Source organism: Myxine glutinosa, chromosome 9 (genome assembly GCF_964187855.1).
Source record: "Myxine glutinosa chromosome 9, kmMyxGlut1.1, whole genome shotgun sequence".
Lineage (NCBI taxonomy): Eukaryota > Metazoa > Chordata > Myxini > Myxiniformes > Myxinidae > Myxine > Myxine glutinosa.
In genome coordinates, this window is record NC_136269.1 from 20,353,556 (window position 1) to 20,373,072 (window position 19,517).

The 19,517-nt window shown below is 47.4% G+C and overlaps 1 protein-coding gene across 1 annotated transcript in view; it reads left to right on the plus strand.

Moving 5' to 3' along the window:
• Positions 1–2,111: 2,111 nt before the first annotated feature.
• LOC137416554 (THAP domain-containing protein 1-like) overlaps positions 2,112–19,517 on the plus strand; it is a 231,879-nt gene continuing 214,473 nt past the window's right edge. The window contains exon 1 of the transcript XR_013624508.1: positions 2,112–2,128. The gene's annotated coding sequence lies outside the window, so the exon portion shown is untranslated. The remainder of the gene's footprint in view (positions 2,129–19,517) is intronic.

Genomic DNA, 19,517 nt, shown 5'->3' on the forward strand with positions numbered 1-19,517 from the left:
CACTGCAGCTCAAATGACCTTCATAAAACTTCCACGAACCTTCAATTTTGCAGTACTTGGACAAGTCCTATAGGGCGGTGCATGTAATGAGAGCTGTGAAGCGCAGCCCCTAGGAAGTGGGCACGGCATGTGAGAGGGTGCAGTATTGGGGGGTGGAGGTTGGGGGAGAGGGGGGTAAGGAGAAGCCGCTGTTATAGCTATGTGCATTTGCAGATTGGCACTGCATTTCATTGTGATCGACAAAGCCCCCATCTAATAAACTGTGACTCAACGTTGTCTTATTACAGTGGATAAGGGTGGTGTGTAAGACTCATTCAGCAGTGCGAAAACTTCTGGATTTTTAAAAACGATCTTTAAAATCATTGTTTTTGTTAACTTTAAAGTACAAACCAGAACACTGCACGGGGTATCGTGTTCTATGAATTCTCTAGTTTTAAAGTATATTTCCGAGACAAACTCAGGTGCTTGGGATTTGGAATCACTCAGCTTGCCTGAACTTTTACATGACGTCGTAAGATGATAATTTCCATTCGTGATATTTTCTTAAAAGATCAATTTGGATCTACAGAGTGATAACACGATGTGGAGAAGGGTAAGGAGAGATGGAGGAATGGGATAGTGGAAGAGAGAGGGAGAAGGAAGAAGGTGAGAGAGGAAGGGGGAGTCAAGCTGGTGCAGCATGTATAAAAAGATGTCACTAGTGGTGAAAAGTGGGACAAATTCGCATGGAGGCCTTCTGAGCCTTCTGACACTTCCTTGTGAAACTCTCACAACTATTCACACTGGATTGCTGTTGATTTTAAATTTGTCTCCAATGTTTCCTGCGGTATCCTTCAAAGAAAGTGTTACGTTCCATTTACAATGTGTTGCAGAACAAGCAGCCTTTGCACAGTCTTTTATGGATGTACGAGCCCCGTGGGAATGGGGAGTAAGGTAAACCTTCTGCCACACCCCGGTGAAGGTGCGAAAGGCACCAACAAACCTCCCTTGGAGATGGCGGTTTCTTCGAGTGGATAAAGAAGACTTGATTCCTTACACATGTGGTGTGGGTTAGTTTCTCACGATCGCACTTCATTGCGGTGATACCCAGTAGTTCCATATAGTTCAGAAAGTTCAGAGTTCAGAAAGTAAACCCAAGTCAAGGAAAAAAAAATCCATATTAAATGCCAAGTCTGTATTTGTCAACAATTACCTGCTGTTTGCACGTGGAGAAAGATAAAGTAAACTTCCAATACTTTTTGACAAGTTTCAGATTTGTTTCATGCTAGGTAATATTTCAGGTGTAGGAACAATGTGTGAACCTCAATATTGTTTTTTTTCAAACTCACAAACATCATATCATGAAACGGATTACATAAAGCATTGAAGTATAAAGAAATATAATCCAGAACCCAGGTAAAACAGGTGTGTACCTGGGACATCATGATCTGTTTTCAGTCGATTCCATAAATATGTAACACGATGTAATGTGGAAATGTTATTATGTCTTTGTATAACTAAAAGGGACAAGAAGAGAAAATCATGAATCAGAAAGAAAACAAAATTCTTGACATTCTGATCACAATCAGAAACATGGGGCGATACCCCTGGCACTCACCTGGTAGAATTAACAGTATACTGCACTGACTGAAGGTATTTTAAACCAATTGCAATGGTTGCTAGAAGACAGGGCAGCATGCAGAATCATACTTTAAACAAACAGAAAAATACTTATTTCGGGGGGCAACCCTCCCCCCTCCTTCCTCAACCCCATATACCTCCTCAGACCCCAATTTTTATAATGCCCTGAACAAACATTGGTACATCACGGGTGATGAAGGTTGTGGTGAAGTTTCATCAAAATTGTGTGTGTAGTCTCTGAGAAGAAAGCAAATACCTATTTTGGGGGATCAAACCTGGAACCACTTTGACACCCCATCCCTCCCCCCCCCCCCCCCCCGTAAACCCCAATAATCCCCGATGTTTTTAATGTCGTGAACACCCTTTAGTCAAAAACACGACAAATATAATTTGTGCCAAATTTGGTCACAATCCTATCAGCGGTTTCGGAGAAGAGGTTGCAAGTGCTTATATCGACTGACGGACGGACGACGCGCCGTCGTATAACCTCCCCTGAACTACGTTCCAGGTGAGATAAAAATGAGATGCAACTCATGGGCTGGAAATGAAGGAAGAACAGACAATTAGTGGATAACATTAATATTGTTGCGAATATGGAATTTGGCCTCCATATCCGCTTGTAAATATTCCCCTATTTTCTCCAATACTCCCCAACTTTCCCCAGTCCCCCATTCCCTAGTCCCATTGCATGTAAATAACAATCAGTAGAGCCGACCTTCCCCTTATTCCCCCATTAAATGTCGTGCCCAGGTCCACCGCACCACACGTAGACAACTTTCGGACATCTTCCTAGTTATTCTTAATCTATGTCAGTTAAGGCCTCGTTTCCATTAATTATGACTCTTCGTTGCACCAGAATGTGATTATATGGCACCAGTAGTGAGTTTAGGACCTTTCCCATACCTCCTCCCATCTTCTTCCCCAAACAACAACAATAACAACAACTACAACAACAATTACAACAACAACAGAGGAGATGGCGGCGGAGCGGGGGAGGATGCGTCCTCACACCGGCTCGATTAGCTCCAGACCATGCGCTCCACGGGGTTACCACGAAGGGGCTGGCTGTCAGCTCCTCGTCGGGGGCGGAGCCAGTAACCCCCCCCGCACGCACCCAATGAGAAGCAACGTGCCGATTCCACGAGGCGGAGCTAACGAGCCGAGGGCGTGTCACTCCCCGCCGGATATACGCGGCCACGCGCCGGATGTGACGTGAGATTCGCCCCCAGCTGGAGAAAGACGGACCTGCGAGCGCTGAAACAGATGCGCCTGAGTTTGGAGAGGCCTTGAGAGATACGCTGGGGGATGACCTGGAAGAGGAGCGCAATCCACCGCAAGCCCTACCTACCTACCTGCCTGCAATATCCCCTGTCGGTGGAGAGACGCGCTGAACGGAGGGAGACGGCTCCACCCCAGGAAGAGGAGCAGGTGTGCCGAGCCAGCGCGTGACGGCCGCGGATACGCGACGGAGGTTTTCCCGCCAAAACCGCGAGGGGTTGAAAGCTGCGGCCTCCGACCTTGCCTTCCTCTCAAGCAATCAACCTCGAGCCATTACCTGCCTGCAATATCCACCGTGTGAGTGTGAACGTCCTGTCCTACTCGTTTGTCTTGGGGATTAAGTAAATGAAATAGAATAAGTTAACAATGCACTGTGTGACTGCTCTTTTCCATCTATTGCTGTAAATAATATTGGTCGCTCTAAAATATTGCTTGTGTGTGTATAATAAATCTGTTCTTCCTCCAAACTCTGTCTTTCTTCTCTCTTCTTCTCTTTCGGTCGCTTTAGAGGTTTCCCAATTGAATATCTGTAGCGCGATTAGTCAACGTTCGGGTGGAATCGGGTTCTAATCGGGGAGTAACTGTTCGGACGCGGTTAAATACACCACCGCTCGGTCAATATAACATCTAAAAGCCACGTCCGTAACAATTGGTTGTCAGGAGTTGGGATTCGGACCTGGGACTAAATTTGTTAGGCCCAAATTTTGGAACACCAATTGTGTTATAGTAACAATTGGTGTCGAGGAGTGGAATTCGAACCCGGGACTAAATTTATTAGGCCCAAATTTTGGGAGGGAAAATCGATTCGGAGCGCGTACTGCGCTCGACGAAATTATAACGGAAAAAAAAAAATTGGATTTGTTTTACGAAACTCGAATTTTGCAAGTCGCGCTATGGCGGATCAAGACAGCTGGGGTCCGGTAAAGGAGAGTGAGGTAGGGTCGATCCAGGACCAAAATGAGGGACAGGAGGAGAGCGAAGCAGTGAGGGCGGCAGGTTCGCAAAATAGCGCCGTCACGCACGAAGAAGCGGGCGCGCAAAATGGCGCCTCGCTGGTCACCGTGCCCGCGACCGAAGTAGCGCCGCTGGGAAGATTGGAACTTTTTTTTATACAAATGACGGCCCTTATGGAAAAGAATAGTGAGCGATGGGAAAACCAAATGGGGGTAATGGGGAACCGGATGGATGCTCAGAGTGAGCAATTGGGGGTAATGAGGGACGAAGCGAGGGCTCGGAGTGAGCAATTGGGGGTAATGAGGGACGAAGCGAGGGCTCGGAGTGAGCAATTGGGGGTAATGAGGGACGAAGCGAGGGGTACCAGTGAGGGGTTAGACAATAATTTTGAGGAGTTAGACAAGAAATTTGGGAAGATAGACAATAATTTTGAGGGGTTAGACAACGGGATAAAAGAAGTGAAAAATGGGTTAATGGGGGTAGAAAATAGAATGGCTGCCCAGGAGAATCAGATAGAGGGAGTGAAAAATGGGTTAGAGGGGTTAGAAAACAGTATGGAAGGCAAATTGAGGGACATGAGGGACCAAGCGGAAAGGGAAGTTAAACAAATGGAGCAGCAGATAGAGGGGGTCAGAATGGGGGTAGAAACCAAACTGGATGCTCACAGGGAGGAAATGGAGCAGATGAGGGTGGCATCTGGGCAGGAGATGCAAGTGATGGGAGAGGAGATCAGAAGAGGAGTGCGCGAGGAGGTGAGGCACTGTGAGGAGCACATGGAAAAGGAGGTGAGAAAGGGGACTGTAAAGTTACAAGGGGGCATAGAGGACCTGACGCAAGAGGTGGAGCAGCTGACGGTGGGACAGACGGAGTTAGTGGAGCAGGTTCAAAGGAACACTGCGGTATTAGGAGGTTTAAAGGCGACACAGAAAGAACTAAAAGATGACTTGGTAGCGACGAAGAGGGAATGTCAGATGGTACGTGAGGGACTGACAACGAGGTTGGACGAGGTGATAGAGGTAATGGAGACGAAGGACCGGCAGGTGAGGACGCACATGGAAACGGTCAAGGTAGCCTTAGAGGATGAGCTTGAGGAGACGTACCGGGACATAAAAGAGGTGAAGCAGAAATTAGAAGAAGTGGAAGAAGGGGTGAGCGAAATTAAGAAGCGACGGAGAGGGGATAAGAAAGAGATAAAAGAGGAGATAAAAGAATTGGTCCAAAGTCTGTGTTTGGATCGTGATGATGTGCTCATTAACCGGATGAGGGATTCGCAGGTGATGGAGGAAAAGCGAAGAGGAAGAGGACCCGGTGTAAGTGGTGACCAATATGGTCGTGCGTATGATGCGCCAGGGGATTTAAGAAGCTTGGGGGTCGAGATAGACCCGGGTGTTCGTGAGAGGCCGTTGGTGAAGTGTGCGACAGGTCTGGTGTGCGAAAAAGGAGGTGTGCGAGAAAATCCGACTCTGGGGTGTGTGAGGAAAAAGTGCGTGCCAAGGAGTGAGTGTGCTGGCGAGAGTGAGTCGGTCGTAGCGCGTGTGCGAGGGGGCACATGGAAGCGCGGTGTGGTGAGTGTTACAGAGGAAGTAACGAAGAAGTGTGCGCGGGAGGATGCGCGAGAAAGGTGTGTAACGGACAGGTGCATGGGGAAAGCGCATGCTGTCAAGAGTAAGGGAGAATGCATGCCTGTGGTGAGTGTTACGGAGGAAGTAACGAAGAAGTGTGCGCGGGAGGATGCGCGGGAAAGGTGTGTAACGGACAGGTGCATGGGGAAAGCGCATGCTGTCAAGAGTAAGGGTGAGTGCGCGACCGAGAGTGGAGGTGAGAGTAGTGAGAGTGAAACGGAGCGTGAGTTGGTTGTGGCAGGTGAGCGAGGATGTACACCTGGAATAGAAGGATGCACACCTGGAATGGTAGAGCGTGAGTGGGAATGCACGCTGGAATTGGTAGTGAGACACGTGGTTGGGTGTGCGGGTGAGAGCACACCTGTGATTGTCACAAAGGAGGTGACCGAGAAAGGGGCGCGAAGCGGTGTATTGGTGAGGTGTGCGAGCAACGAATGTGTGCCAAAGTGTTCGGTGGTCAGGTGTGTGACCAAGTCGGTGAGCGGAATGAGTGTACCGAGGTGTGTTAGAGAAGGTACGACCAAGAGCATGGAAACGGCTGCATGTATGAGCACGAAAGGGGTAGCGTATGCTTGTAGGCATCCAGGTGAGGCGTCGACGATAACCGGGTTAAAGGTTAGGTCGACTTTTAGCCGGATCGGGCCCTCGGTGCGTGCCGGGCTTCGCGTGCCGCGAGAACCAGCGGAGATCCGAGCCACGGCGGGTTCGAAAGGACCGCCGTGCGCGATCCACGCTGGGCCTCGCGTGGAGCGGCCGCGTCCGGGCTCCACAAGGCGGAGCGGGCAGCTCGATAGGAAGGGTCGTCATGGCGACCACTTTCTATTGAGACGTGCCGGCAGGTCGAGATCGGGACATTGGATGGCTCCACGCCGAAGTGGTGCATGGGATCTCGGCCCGGGTAAGCCTCCGTCCCTGCCCCGAATGCGGGACGTATCCAGCCGCTGGCACAAAACGACCCGCGTTCATTGCTCGGCTGTACGAAGCCGGGCTGTAGATGTGAATTGGCGCACCGAGAGGATGTAATAAGTAGACGGGTGATGTGAATTGGCGCACCGAGAGGATGTAATAAGTATACGGGTGATGGTGATAGTGATAGTGATTTAAAACGAAATTTAGAAAAGTGAATGGAATTGGCAGTAAATGGAAAATTTTTGACTTATGGAATCTGGACGAACAAAATTGATAGTGAGAGACCCCCGATGTGGTGGGATGGCAAATCCACCATCCCTCACAGAGTGGGGGCAAATGCGCAATAGTTTATGGGGTGGCTATGACAACCGAGCCAGGGAGGGCTTGGATAATGATAGGGATCGAGAAGAGATTGACATTAGGTAACGTTAAGTTTAGTTAGTGACTGATACCTGTAGTGGGGACGCAGGTAGATTAGTGTGGATTATAATGACGTGGGAGCGCAATAGTTTAAAGGGACGACTGGGAAGCGCAAGTTTCAGAGGGGAGTAGTTAGCTGAGATGATGCCGTGTGTGTGAGGATTGAACAGGTGAGAATGGAACAGGTGTGATTGCACAGGTGTGCAACTGAACAGGTGTGTGGAGCAGTGTATGAGGGAGTAGTGGTGATTGTGTGTTGTGTTGACCAACTGGTCCAGGGAGAGGAGGAGGGTGCAGGTGGCACCAGGTAGGATTGCACAGGTGTGCAACGATAGGTGAATGAAAGACAGGTGTATGGAATAAATGGTATGGAGTATTGGAATGGATGGTCGTGGAGTGAGTATGGTGGAAATTGTGGAGTGGATGGTGCGAAGGTGTGGATGGGGGAAGAGTGGACCCCTATCACGAGTACCCGGGGCGGGTAGTGTAAGTGTTAGGTAGAGGGTGCAGGTAAATTGTGGTTGGATATTGGCATTTGTGGTGCGGTTGCAGAATGGTGTTGTGAATGGGTGCATTAGTGTTGTGGAAATGGCTGGGCGTGTAGCCTGTTAGTGTGTGTAGTTGGTTGGGCACTCCACCACTGTGAGGATGTCGGCCAGGTGAGGCCGCAGGTGGGCTCTGGGAGCCGGTAGTTGTGAGTGGGTGCCTGAGGATCCCGGGTGTGGATCGGGCAGCCCAGTGCCAGAGAGGGCACGGAGTGGGGAGAGAGCCAGAGGGCCTTCCCCTGGTAGTTAGGTTAGGGTAAGGAGCAGGTAAGCTCGGAGGCAACTGCAGTGGTGGAGGTGTGCAGGTGGGTAGACCCACTGGGAGAGGTACACGTCGCAGCCCAGAAATTGTACGAGGGCACCGGGAGATGAATCGGGGGAGTGAGACCCCAAATTGAAAAGCACCACAGTTTGGCCAATGGGAATTGGTTTTTAGAACCCATAGTGTAAGGGGGCCAATGGTTTGGCCGGAGAAAGACCCCGGGTAATGTAAAGTTGTTAAAGTCATTTAGGAAATAGTTAGGATTGATGAACCTGTCGCACCATACGCAGCCACTTACCTGTGGTGATGACGATGACTCCACACCTGTGTTTTCTTTGTTCTGTGTGCAGGAAATGAGAATTGCTGTGTGGATTGGTGAGACGCATCACGACGTGGATGAGACATTGGGGTGATTCCATCTCTCCCTCCCTAGGAGGGACTGATGATGAATTGGTAATGGCAAATTATGATGTTGAGTTGGAGATGGCAAATTTTGATGAGAGTTGAAAATGGCAAATTTGATTGGTTAGGAGGGAGAGAAGACGAATTTGGTTTATGGGAGGAACGGGGAAGACAGTAGGGATGTTTGTTGATTTGTAAAGTAGATGTTTATGGGTAGTGTTGTGTTTTGTGGATACAGTAAGGGGTAAGGGAGGGGCCATGTAGGTTACCTGGTGGGGGGGGGGGCGTACGATAGGAACGTACCTGTCTCACCTGGTTCCCATGTGCCCCCAGTGTGCATTACCTTATATTGCGTGCACTTTTGCGCCCTTACCACCTTACTCACTTGTTTCTTCTTTTGTCTCCCACCTCCGAGGATCTGGCTTTGGGGTAGAGAGAGAGGAGAGAGAGGTGCTGGCTACGCAGTTGTGGGCCTGCACTTTCGCTGTTGGCTGCCTGGATCGATACACCATATGGACCGCAATGTTTGTGGCCACCCACAATGGACCGCAGCTCTTTTGCGGCCAAGCACCACCCGTGGAAGGACCTATGGGTCAACGTGGCACCTATGCCATAAAGGTGAACCACTGTTAATTAACACCACTGAAGGCCACACGAAGAGCAAGAGACACCTGCAGGGTTAGGGGTTGTCGCATTTATTTTTAATCATTGAACAATGGTGACTGCACCGATTGGTGGTGGGGTGGTGCTGTTGATGCTCGGGAAGGGTGCTCTGCACGTTATTAAAGGCCGTCGGCCACAGAGCACTCGTGGGTTGGTGTATCGATGTTGGCAAGCGCGCTCTCTCTATGCATAACATCTGCATGTGTTCCTCCAAAGACAGGTCCTGGATCGTAGTGTAGATATCAGCGTAATCTTGTAAATAATGCTCCCTACCGGCTGTATGTGTAGTTTGCGAATTCTTTCCGGATTCGGTTATCCTGTGGGTGTGTTTCTGTGAGGAGAAGGGTGCAACGTCGCAGGGGGACATATTTACTCATTTGTGAATATCTGTAAAACTGTCGCACTCAGGGTAGAGTTAATAGTAGAGGGAACTACATTGCGTGCCACACTAAAGTAGGTAAAAATTTATCGGGTCGGGACGCCCCGAGGGTAGAGAAGGGTGCAATGTTGCGAATATGGAATTTGGCCTCCATATCCGCTTGTAAATATTCCCCTATTTTCTCCAATACTCCCCAACTTTCCCCAGTCCCCCATTCCCTAGTCCCATTGCATGTAAATAACAATCAGTAGAGCCGACCTTCCCCTTATTCCCCCATTAAATGTCGTGCCCAGGTCCACCGCACCACACGTAGACAACTTTCGGACATCTTCCTAGTTATTCTTAATCTATGTCAGTTAAGGCCTCGTTTCCATTAATTATGACTCTTCGTTGCACCAGAATGTGATTATATGGCACCAGTAGTGAGTTTAGGACCTTTCCCATACCTCCTCCCATCTTCTTCCCCAAACAACAACAATAACAACAACTACAACAACAATTACAACAACAACAGAGGAGATGGCGGCGGAGCGGGGGAGGATGCGTCCTCACACCGGCTCGATTAGCTCCAGACCATGCGCTCCACGGGGTTACCACGAAGGGGCTGGCTGTCAGCTCCTCGTCGGGGGCGGAGCCAGTAACCCCCCCCGCACGCACCCAATGAGAAGCAACGTGCCGATTCCACGAGGCGGAGCTAACGAGCCGAGGGCGTGTCACTCCCCGCCGGATATACGCGGCCACGCGCCGGATGTGACGTGAGATTCGCCCCCAGCTGGAGAAAGACGGACCTGCGAGCGCTGAAACAGATGCGCCTGAGTTTGGAGAGGCCTTGAGAGATACGCTGGGGGATGACCTGGAAGAGGAGCGCAATCCACCGCAAGCCCTACCTACCTACCTGCCTGCAATATCCCCTGTCGGTGGAGAGACGCGCTGAACGGAGGGAGACGGCTCCACCCCAGGAAGAGGAGCAGGTGTGCCGAGCCAGCGCGTGACGGCCGCGGATACGCGACGGAGGTTTTCCCGCCAAAACCGCGAGGGGTTGAAAGCTGCGGCCTCCGACCTTGCCTTCCTCTCAAGCAATCAACCTCGAGCCATTACCTGCCTGCAATATCCACCGTGTGAGTGTGAACGTCCTGTCCTACTCGTTTGTCTTGGGGATTAAGTAAATGAAATAGAATAAGTTAACAATGCACTGTGTGACTGCTCTTTTCCATCTATTGCTGTAAATAATATTGGTCGCTCTAAAATATTGCTTGTGTGTGTATAATAAATCTGTTCTTCCTCCAAACTCTGTCTTTCTTCTCTCTTCTTCTCTTTCGGTCGCTTTAGAGGTTTCCCAATTGAATATCTGTAGCGCGATTAGTCAACGTTCGGGTGGAATCGGGTTCTAATCGGGGAGTAACTGTTCGGACGCGGTTAAATACACCACCGCTCGGTCAATATAACATCTAAAAGCCACGTCCGTAACAATATTATACACTGGTAATCTAGACAAGGTCCTGCAAGAAGCACAGGTAGACCAACAATTGGATGGAGATAAAATTGAGGAACCCATTGGATACAACAGCCTCAAATTGTATTGAAAATATGGACAGAACTGACCATGTTGATGGAGGTCTTTGGGCTGTAGTGGGCTAAGCTGAGTGTGACCAATCAGCAAACATTACCGCTTTACACAAAAAACGTGCAAAAACAGATCCTTGCAACAACAGACCCATCTGCCTGCTCCCAATTATCGTCATGTCATGGAATCCGTCATTACTTCGGATATCAAATCCTTCCTCTTCTCCAATGGCTTGATCTCCGATCATCAATTTGGATTCAGACCAGGTCATTCTACTCTGGACATGCTGCTTCTGCTGTCTCAACAATGGATGGAGGTCCTCAATGCCAAACAGGAAATCAGAGCTGTCTCCCTTGACATATCACATGCCTTCGATACGGTCTGGCACCCAGCTCTGCTCACCAAACTCTCCTCCTATGGTATCCATGGAAATCTCCACGCATGGCTTGCGGACTTCCTCTCTGGTCGGAGTCAACGTGTGGCCCGGAATGGATTTCTCTCATCTCCCCTTCCTGTTCTGGCTGGAGTTCCCCAAGGTAGTGTTCTGGGCCCTGTGCTTTTTCTGAGTTTCATCAATGATCTCTCCGACTCTGGAAAATCCTCTCTATCTCTTTGCTGATGACTCCACTCTCTGCCGCTCCATTCCACATCCCTCAGATCGGCAGTCTGCAGCCTCCTCACTCTCTGCAGACCTGGACAAAATCACAGACTGGTCAAACAAGTGGAACATGTCTTTCAATCCTGACAAATCTCACACTCTTACAATGTCTCTCCAAAAAGACCGACTGGAAAACCCTCCCATCTACTTTCTCAACAATCCTCTCCAAGAAGTTCTGTCGCTCAAGCTTTTGTGTCTCACTATCTGCCATGATCTTTCTTGGGAAAACCACATTTCCAAGCTGCCCTCCAAAGCCAGTCGCCGACTGGGCATCCTCCGTCATGCAAAGTCCTTCCTTGGCACACCTGAGCTCCTCACCACATACAAGGCTTTCATCCGCAGCGCAATGGAATACTGTTCCCCCCTCTGCCGGTGCTCCTGCCTCACACCTAGCTCGGCTTCACGCTGTTGAAACCAAAGCTTTCAGAATCATTGGAATCTCCTGCGATGAAGCTAACTCCGAGGGCCTTTCACTCACTCACCGCAGGCAGGTTGGTGGTCTTTCTGTCTTCTACCGACTCCTCTCCGGCCTTGCTCCACCAGCTCTCTCTGTGGTCTGTCCTCCAAATATTCCTACAGGTCGCACAAGATCTGCCAGCAACCCTCTTATGGTTAGACTGCGAAAATCTAGGCTCTCTGCTCATCTTCACTCTTTCATTCCTCTTTTCTCCCACCTCTGGAAGAAACTACCCCACTCCCTTCAATCCCACCCCTCCCTCCAGGTCTTTAAAACAGCTGTTCACCACCATCTCTTATCTTCCCCCATCCAAAACCTTGATCTTTTCTACCCCCACTAATTCACCCCAGATCCACTTTTTTGAAATTCCAACTTCTTTCCTGGAATTCCTTGCAGTGTCCATATGTTTTATACCTCTCCCACCTCACCCCAAGCCCTCTCCCTCCCACATTTCTCTCGATGTCCCTGCTCTCAAATGTTGTGTTTGTGTCCTTCCCCCTCTCTCCCCATCTTGTTTGCCGCTCCCCTTATTTTGTGTTTTATGTGTCGGGTTGACTTTTTGTGTGATTAATGTTAGCTCTTTCACGAGCCTCGATCTTGTATACCAAAAAAAAAAAAAAGTAGGCCAGGATACAACAGCCTCAAATTTCATTGGCAATATGGACAGAACTGACCATGTTGATGGAGGCCCTTGGGCTGTAGTGGGCCAAGTAGGCCCGGTAAGTGAAGCATTTGAAAGGACAAGTAGACTATGTGGAAACACCTTGAGAACTAATACTGAAACTGAGCAACTGAAACAGTGTAGAGCTTGCACAAGGTGTGATGGTGTACTTTTAACAAGTACGTTAATTATGCACAAACAAAGCTATAACAGAACCCAAGTGTCACATTTGGGTTCTCAGACTCGCACAGCAGCATCACCACCATAACGCAAAGTCTCAGAACCTTCGTGCAACCTCGAGCAGATTCACCCCCCTCGTGCATAGTCTCAGGTAGCGGAGAGGTGCCAGGCTGGGAATCTAAGTGGGCGTCCATTGTATGAGGTGCAGAACAATTGAGGGAATCGTATGCCAACGTGCATCTACAATGTCCATTCCCATGGCAGATGTCTGCAGCGGCTTTTCGCTGTGTATTTGCGAGTTGGCTGCAGTCGAGCAGAAAGTCACCGTTTTGGTTACAAGAGGGAGTAGAGATCCTTACAAAATGTAAAGAAAGTAAATCAAACATTGTGGATAATCTCATTTTGTACAGGGGATACAATGGTCGTGATTCGTTGAAGACAAATTACACGGGCCTACAATATTTCTGTCTATCTGTTTTTGTTTATAGTCTTTGGAATGAACTATTGGGCTGTCAGGAGAGCGTGGAGCCTCTGAATAGCCTCGACATAGCAGTAATATATGATACTGGTGAAAAGTGGGACAAATTCGCATGGAGGCCTTCCGAGCCTTCTGACACTTCCTTGTGAAACTCTCACAACTATTCACACTGGATTGCTGTTGATTTTAAATTTGTCTCCAATGTTTCCTGCGGTATCCTTCAAAGAAAGTGTTACGTTCCATTTACAATGTGTTGCAGAACAAGCAGCCTTTGCACAGTCTTTTGTGGATGTACGAGCCCCGTGGGAATGGGGAGTAAGGTAAACCTTCTGCCACACCCCGGTGAAGGTGCGAAAGGCACCAACAAACCTCCCTTGGAGATGGCGGTTTCTTCGAGTGGATAAAGAAGACTTGATTCCTTACACATGTGGTGTGGGTTAGTTTCTCACGATCGCACTTCATTGCGGTGATACCCAGTAGTTCCATATAGTTCAGTTGTAGAGGTTAAATATATACCGTATTGCCTATATGAATAGTATAGCCTACACATAGCAGGATATATCCTATAGACTATAGAGTCTCAGAATAGCCTAGACATACCAGGATGTACCCTAGAGTGTCTGAATAGCCTAGACATACCAGGATGTACCCTAGAGTGTCTGAATAGCCTCGACATACCAGGATGTACCCTAGAGTGTCTGAATAGCCTAGACATACCAGGATGTACCCTAGAGTGTCTGAATAGCCCAGACATACCAGGATGTACCCTAGAGTGTCTGAATAGCCTAGACATACCAGGATGTACCCTAGAGTGTCTGAATAGCCCAGACATACCAGGATGTACCCTAGAGTGTCTGAATAGCCTAGACATACCAGGATGTACCCTAGAGTGTCTGAATAGCCTCGACATACCAGGATGTACCCTAGAGTGTCTGAATAGCCGAGACATACCAGGATGTACCCTAGAGTGTCTGAATAGCCTAGACATACCAGGATGTACCCTAGAGTTTCTGAATAGCCTCGACATACCAGGATGTACCCTAGAGTGTCTGAATAGCCTAGACATACCAGGATGTACCCTAGAGTGTCTGAATAGCCCAGACATACCAGGATGTACCCTAGAGTGTCTGAATAGCCTAGACATACCAGGATGTACCCTAGAGTGTCTGAATAGCCTCGACATACCAGGATGTACCCTAGAGTGTCTGAATAGCCTAGACATACCAGGATGTACCCCATGGATTCTCCGAATAGCCGAGACATACCAGGATGTACCCCATGGATTCTCCGAATAGCCGAGACATACCAGGATGTACCCTAGAGTGTCTGAATAGCCTAGACATACCAGAATGTACCCTAGAGTGTCTGAATAGCCACACGTAGCAGGATATATCCTATAGAGTCTCTGAATAGCCGAGACATAGCTGGATATATCCTATGGAGTCTCAGAATAGCCTACACATAGCAGGATATATCCTATAGAGTCTCTGAATAGCCCACATATAGCAGGATATATCCTATAGAGTCACTGAATAGCCTACACATAGCAGGATATATCCTATAGAGTCTCTGAATAGCGTACACATAGCAGGATATATCCTATAGAGTCTCAGAATAGCCTACACATAGCAGGATATATCCTATAGTCTCTGAATAGATACACATAGCTGGATATATCCTATAGAGTCTCAGAATAGCCTACACATAGCAGGATATATCCTATAGAGTCTCTGAATAGCCTACACATAGCAGGATATATCCTATAGAGTCTCTGAATAGCGTACACATAGCAGGATATATCCTATAGAGTCTCAGAATAGCCTACACATAGCAGGATATATCCTATAGAGTCTCTGAATAGATACACATAGCTGGATATATCCTATAGAGTCTCAGAATAGCCTACACATAGCAGGATATATCCTATAGAGTCTCTGAATAGCCTACACATAGCAGGATATATCCTATGGAGTCTCAGAATAGCCTACACATAGCAGGATATATCCTATAGAGTCTCTGAATAGCCGAGACATAGCTGGATATATCCTATGGAGTCTCAGAATAGCCTACACATAGCAGGATATATCCTATAGAGTCTCTGAATAGCCTACATATAGCAGGATATATCCTATAGAGTCTCTGAATAGCCTACACATAGCAGGATATATCCTATAGAGTCTCAGAATAGCCTACACATAGCAGGATATATCCTATAGAGTCTCTGAATAGATACACATAGCTGGATATATCCTATGGAGTCTCAGAATAGCCTACACATAGCAGGATATATCCTATAGAGTCTCTGAATAGCCGAGACATAGCTGGATATATCCTATGGAGTCTCAGAATAGCCTACACATAGCAGGATATATCCTATGGAGTCTCAGAATAGCCTACACATAGCAGGATATATCCTATAGAGTCTCTGAATAGCCGAGACATAGCTGGATATATCCGATGGAGTCTCAGAATAGCCTACACATAGCAGGATATATCCTATGGAGTCTCAGAATAGCCTACACATAGCAGGATATATCCTATAGAGTCTCTGAATAGCCGAGACATAGCTGGATATATCCTATGGAGTCTCAGAATAGCCTACACATAGCAGGATATATCCTATGGAGTCTCAGAATAGCCTACACATAGCAGGATATATCCTATGGAGTCTCAGAATAGCCTACACATAGCAGGATATATCCTATAGAGTCTCTGAATAGCCGAGACATAGCTGGATATATCCTATGGAGTCTCAGAATAGCCTACACATAGCAGGATATATCCTATGGAGTCTCAGAATAGCCTACACATAGCAGGATATATCCTATAGAGTCTCTGAATAGCCGAGACATAGCTGGATATATCCTATGGAGTCTCAGAATAGCCTACACATAGCAGGATATATCCTATGGAGTCTCAGAATAGCCTACACATAGCAGGATATATCCTATAGAGTCTCTGAATAGCCGAGACATAGCTGGATATATCCTATGGAGTCTCAGAATAGCCTACACATAGCAGGATATATCCTATGGAGTCTCAGAATAGCCTACACATAGCAGGATATATCCTATGGAGTCTCAGAATAGCCTACACATAGCAGGATATATCCTATAGAGTCTCTGAATAGCCGAGACATAGCTGGATATATCCTATGGAGTCTCAGAATAGCCTACACATAGCAGGATATATCCTATGGAGTCTCAGAATAGCCTACACATAGCAGGATATATCCTATAGAGTCTCTGAATAGCCGAGACATAGCTGGATATATCCTATGGAGTCTCAGAATAGCCTACACATAGCAGGATATATCCTATGGAGTCTCAGAATAGCCTACACATAGCAGGATATATCCTATAGAGTCTCTGAATAGCCGAGACATAGCTGGATATATCATATAGAGTCTCAGAATAGCCTACACATAGCTGGATATATCCTATGGAGTCTGTGTATAGCCTACACATAGCAGGATATATCCTATAGACTATAGAGTCTCAGAATAGCCTAGACATAGCAGGATATACCCTAGAATGTGTGAATAGCCTAGACATAGCACGATGTACCCTATGGAGTCTCAGAATAGCCGAGACATAGCAGGATGTACCCTAGAATGTGTGAATAGCCTAGACATAGCAGGATGTACCCAATGGAGTCTCAGAATAGCCGAGACATACCAGGATGTACCCAATGGAGTCTCAGAATAGCCGGGACACACCAGGATGTACCCAATGGAGTCTCAGAATAGCCGAGACATACCAGGATGTACCCAATGGAGTCTCAGAATAGCCGAGACATACCAGGATGTACTCAATGGAGTAACATAGCAACCCAAATTGTGGCTTAAGAACTCACAGCGAGTGGCAGTGGGCTGACCAAGATGGTGGGCCGCCATGTTGGAACCCATATGTGGATCGGTCCCATCGGCCGATGGGTCTGACCCATCTGTGGATGCACGAGAAATGACAATGCAGACCCATCGGCCGATGGGTCTGCGCCATCTGCGGATGTGTTGTTCACCTTGAAGGAATGTGTTGACAGAATGGTGCTCTTCAATCAGGTACACAGTCATTGGAATTACATGTGGTAGGAATTTAACAGAGATGATTTTTAAATGTTTAACAGATTAAACCACATGTCACGGACTGCTTTATAAACATTTATGACATCAATTGCTTATTTTTAGGTTCAAATAAACATACTCATCCACCATTGATGCATAGGAAACACAGATGGGTTCACCTTCAAGGTGAACAACACATCCGCAGATGGCGCAGACCCATCGGCCGATGGGTCTGCATTGTCATTTATCGTGCATCCACAGATGGGTCAGACCCATCGGCCGATGGGACCGATCCACAGATGGGTTCCAACAGCCATATTGGTAAGGCTTTTTCTGTTTTTTTTTCTTTCTTATGAGCACCTCGTTAATCATCTTCAAAAAGGGTGTTATAACACACCCAAACTCCCAGTTTTCATCATTGCAATGTGTTGGATGCAAAGTTTGGGGCCGCTTGGTTTCATGGTTTTGGAGTTATGGAGGAGACAGACAGACAGACAGGCAGACACTGCCTTTTATTATTATAGATATTGTTGATATAATCGATGAGTTTATTTTATAGCCTGAGTTTGAATGTCGATCCTATTGTTAAAATTAATATTTATTCTAATGATTTTTCTAATGTACATTATTGTTCGATTTTTCTCAAACTTGTCTCAAGGTTTTATTTTTACTCTCACGAGCCCTGGTGTTGGCTTAGCGGTTAGCATGCCGGCTTGGGATCCTAGGATCCTGGGTTCGAATCCCGGTCGATCGCTGAATTAACGCCAGGGGGGTTGACTCAGCCTGTCATCCTTCCGAGGTCGGCAAATTGAGTACCAGCTTGCTGGGATGAATGATCACGGTGTGTACACCGCATCCCTGTGGTAAGAGCGTGACCAAGGGTTGGCGTCAGGAAGGGCATCCGGCCATAAAAACATTGCCTCAAACAGGGAACCATGATTGTCATGGGGCCCGCAAGGCTAACCCCTGCTCCAGCAGGGAAAATGGCCTTAAAACGATCATTCTTCGATTCTTCTTCATCCGTCGCCAAGTCAATGAAAGGGGGCTCTATGGTAGGAGATCCAGGAGGAGCCCACTGCTGAGGGAGAGAGACATAAGAAAGCCCGACTAGGGTGTGCCAAAACACAACTGAGCAAGCCGAAAATCCTTCTGGGAGAATGTCCTGTTGAGAGACGAGACCAAATTCGAGCTTTTTTGTAAAGCACATCATCTCTATGTTTACAGAAAACAAAATGAAGCCTTCAAAGAATAGAACACCTTCCCTACAGTCAAACATGGAGGAGGTTAATTGATGTTTTGGGGTTGCTGTGCTGCCTCGGGTACATTGAATGTGTGCATGGCATCATGAAATCAGGAGATTACGAAGGCATTTTGGAGCGCAATGTTGAACCCAGTGTCAGAAAGCTGAGTCTCTGTCGAAGGTCATGGGTCTTGCAGCAGGACAATGACCCCAAACACACTTCAAAAAGCACCCAGGAATGGTTCAAGACAAAACGCTGGACTGTTCTGAAGTGGCCAGCAATGGGTCCAGATCTAAATCCCATTTAACACCTGTGGGGATATCTGAAAACAGCAGTTGGGAGAAGGCACCCTTCAAATCTGGGAGAACTGGAGCAGTTTGCATAAGAAGAGTTTGCCAACCTGCCAGTAGAGAGGTGTAGGAAGCTCATTCATGGCTGTAGGAAGCACTTGACTGCAGTTATTTTGTCCAAAGTCTGTGCTACCAAATATTAAGTTGAGGGTTTCAATAATTTTGTCCATGCCATTTCTTTTTATTTTCTGATTTTTAAGGATATATTAAGTTCTGAATCAAAAACAAAGGTTCTGTAATATTAACAGTGAAATAAAGAATTGTGGAGATCAAATACTTTTGTCAAATTCAACTTATTTTTAGGGAAAATCGTGAGTTATTTGAAAAAAGTGCAGGGGTGCCAATATTTTTGGCCACAACTGTATATTTTGGGTCCTATCCTTATGTCCGCATCCTCTGCACGAAAATGACTGGATGAATTTCTTTCATATTTGGCACTGTCGGGCTAGCAGGATAGCCCAGGCCCTAGAAGGATACACACTCGACTCTTAGCTGCCTTGCCAAGGGTTGAATGTAGATCCAGCGATAACCTACCATCCTGATGCTTTGCAAGTATGGCGACGCATCAATATATGTGCTGTTCATCAGAAGGACATGTCACCGAAAGACACATTTCCTCCCACTTGTCAGTGGTGTAGGTTAAAGATCCCACGGTGTCTTTCATGAAGAGAAGGTGAATTATCGCTGGCATTCTAAACAAATTTTAAATTGCTGCCCAAATCGTTTTCAGTCGAATACGTCACACCTGACCAGTCGGTTTGTGAAATATTTATAATAAAACATTCCCCAGTTGAAGGTGGGAATATTTTGG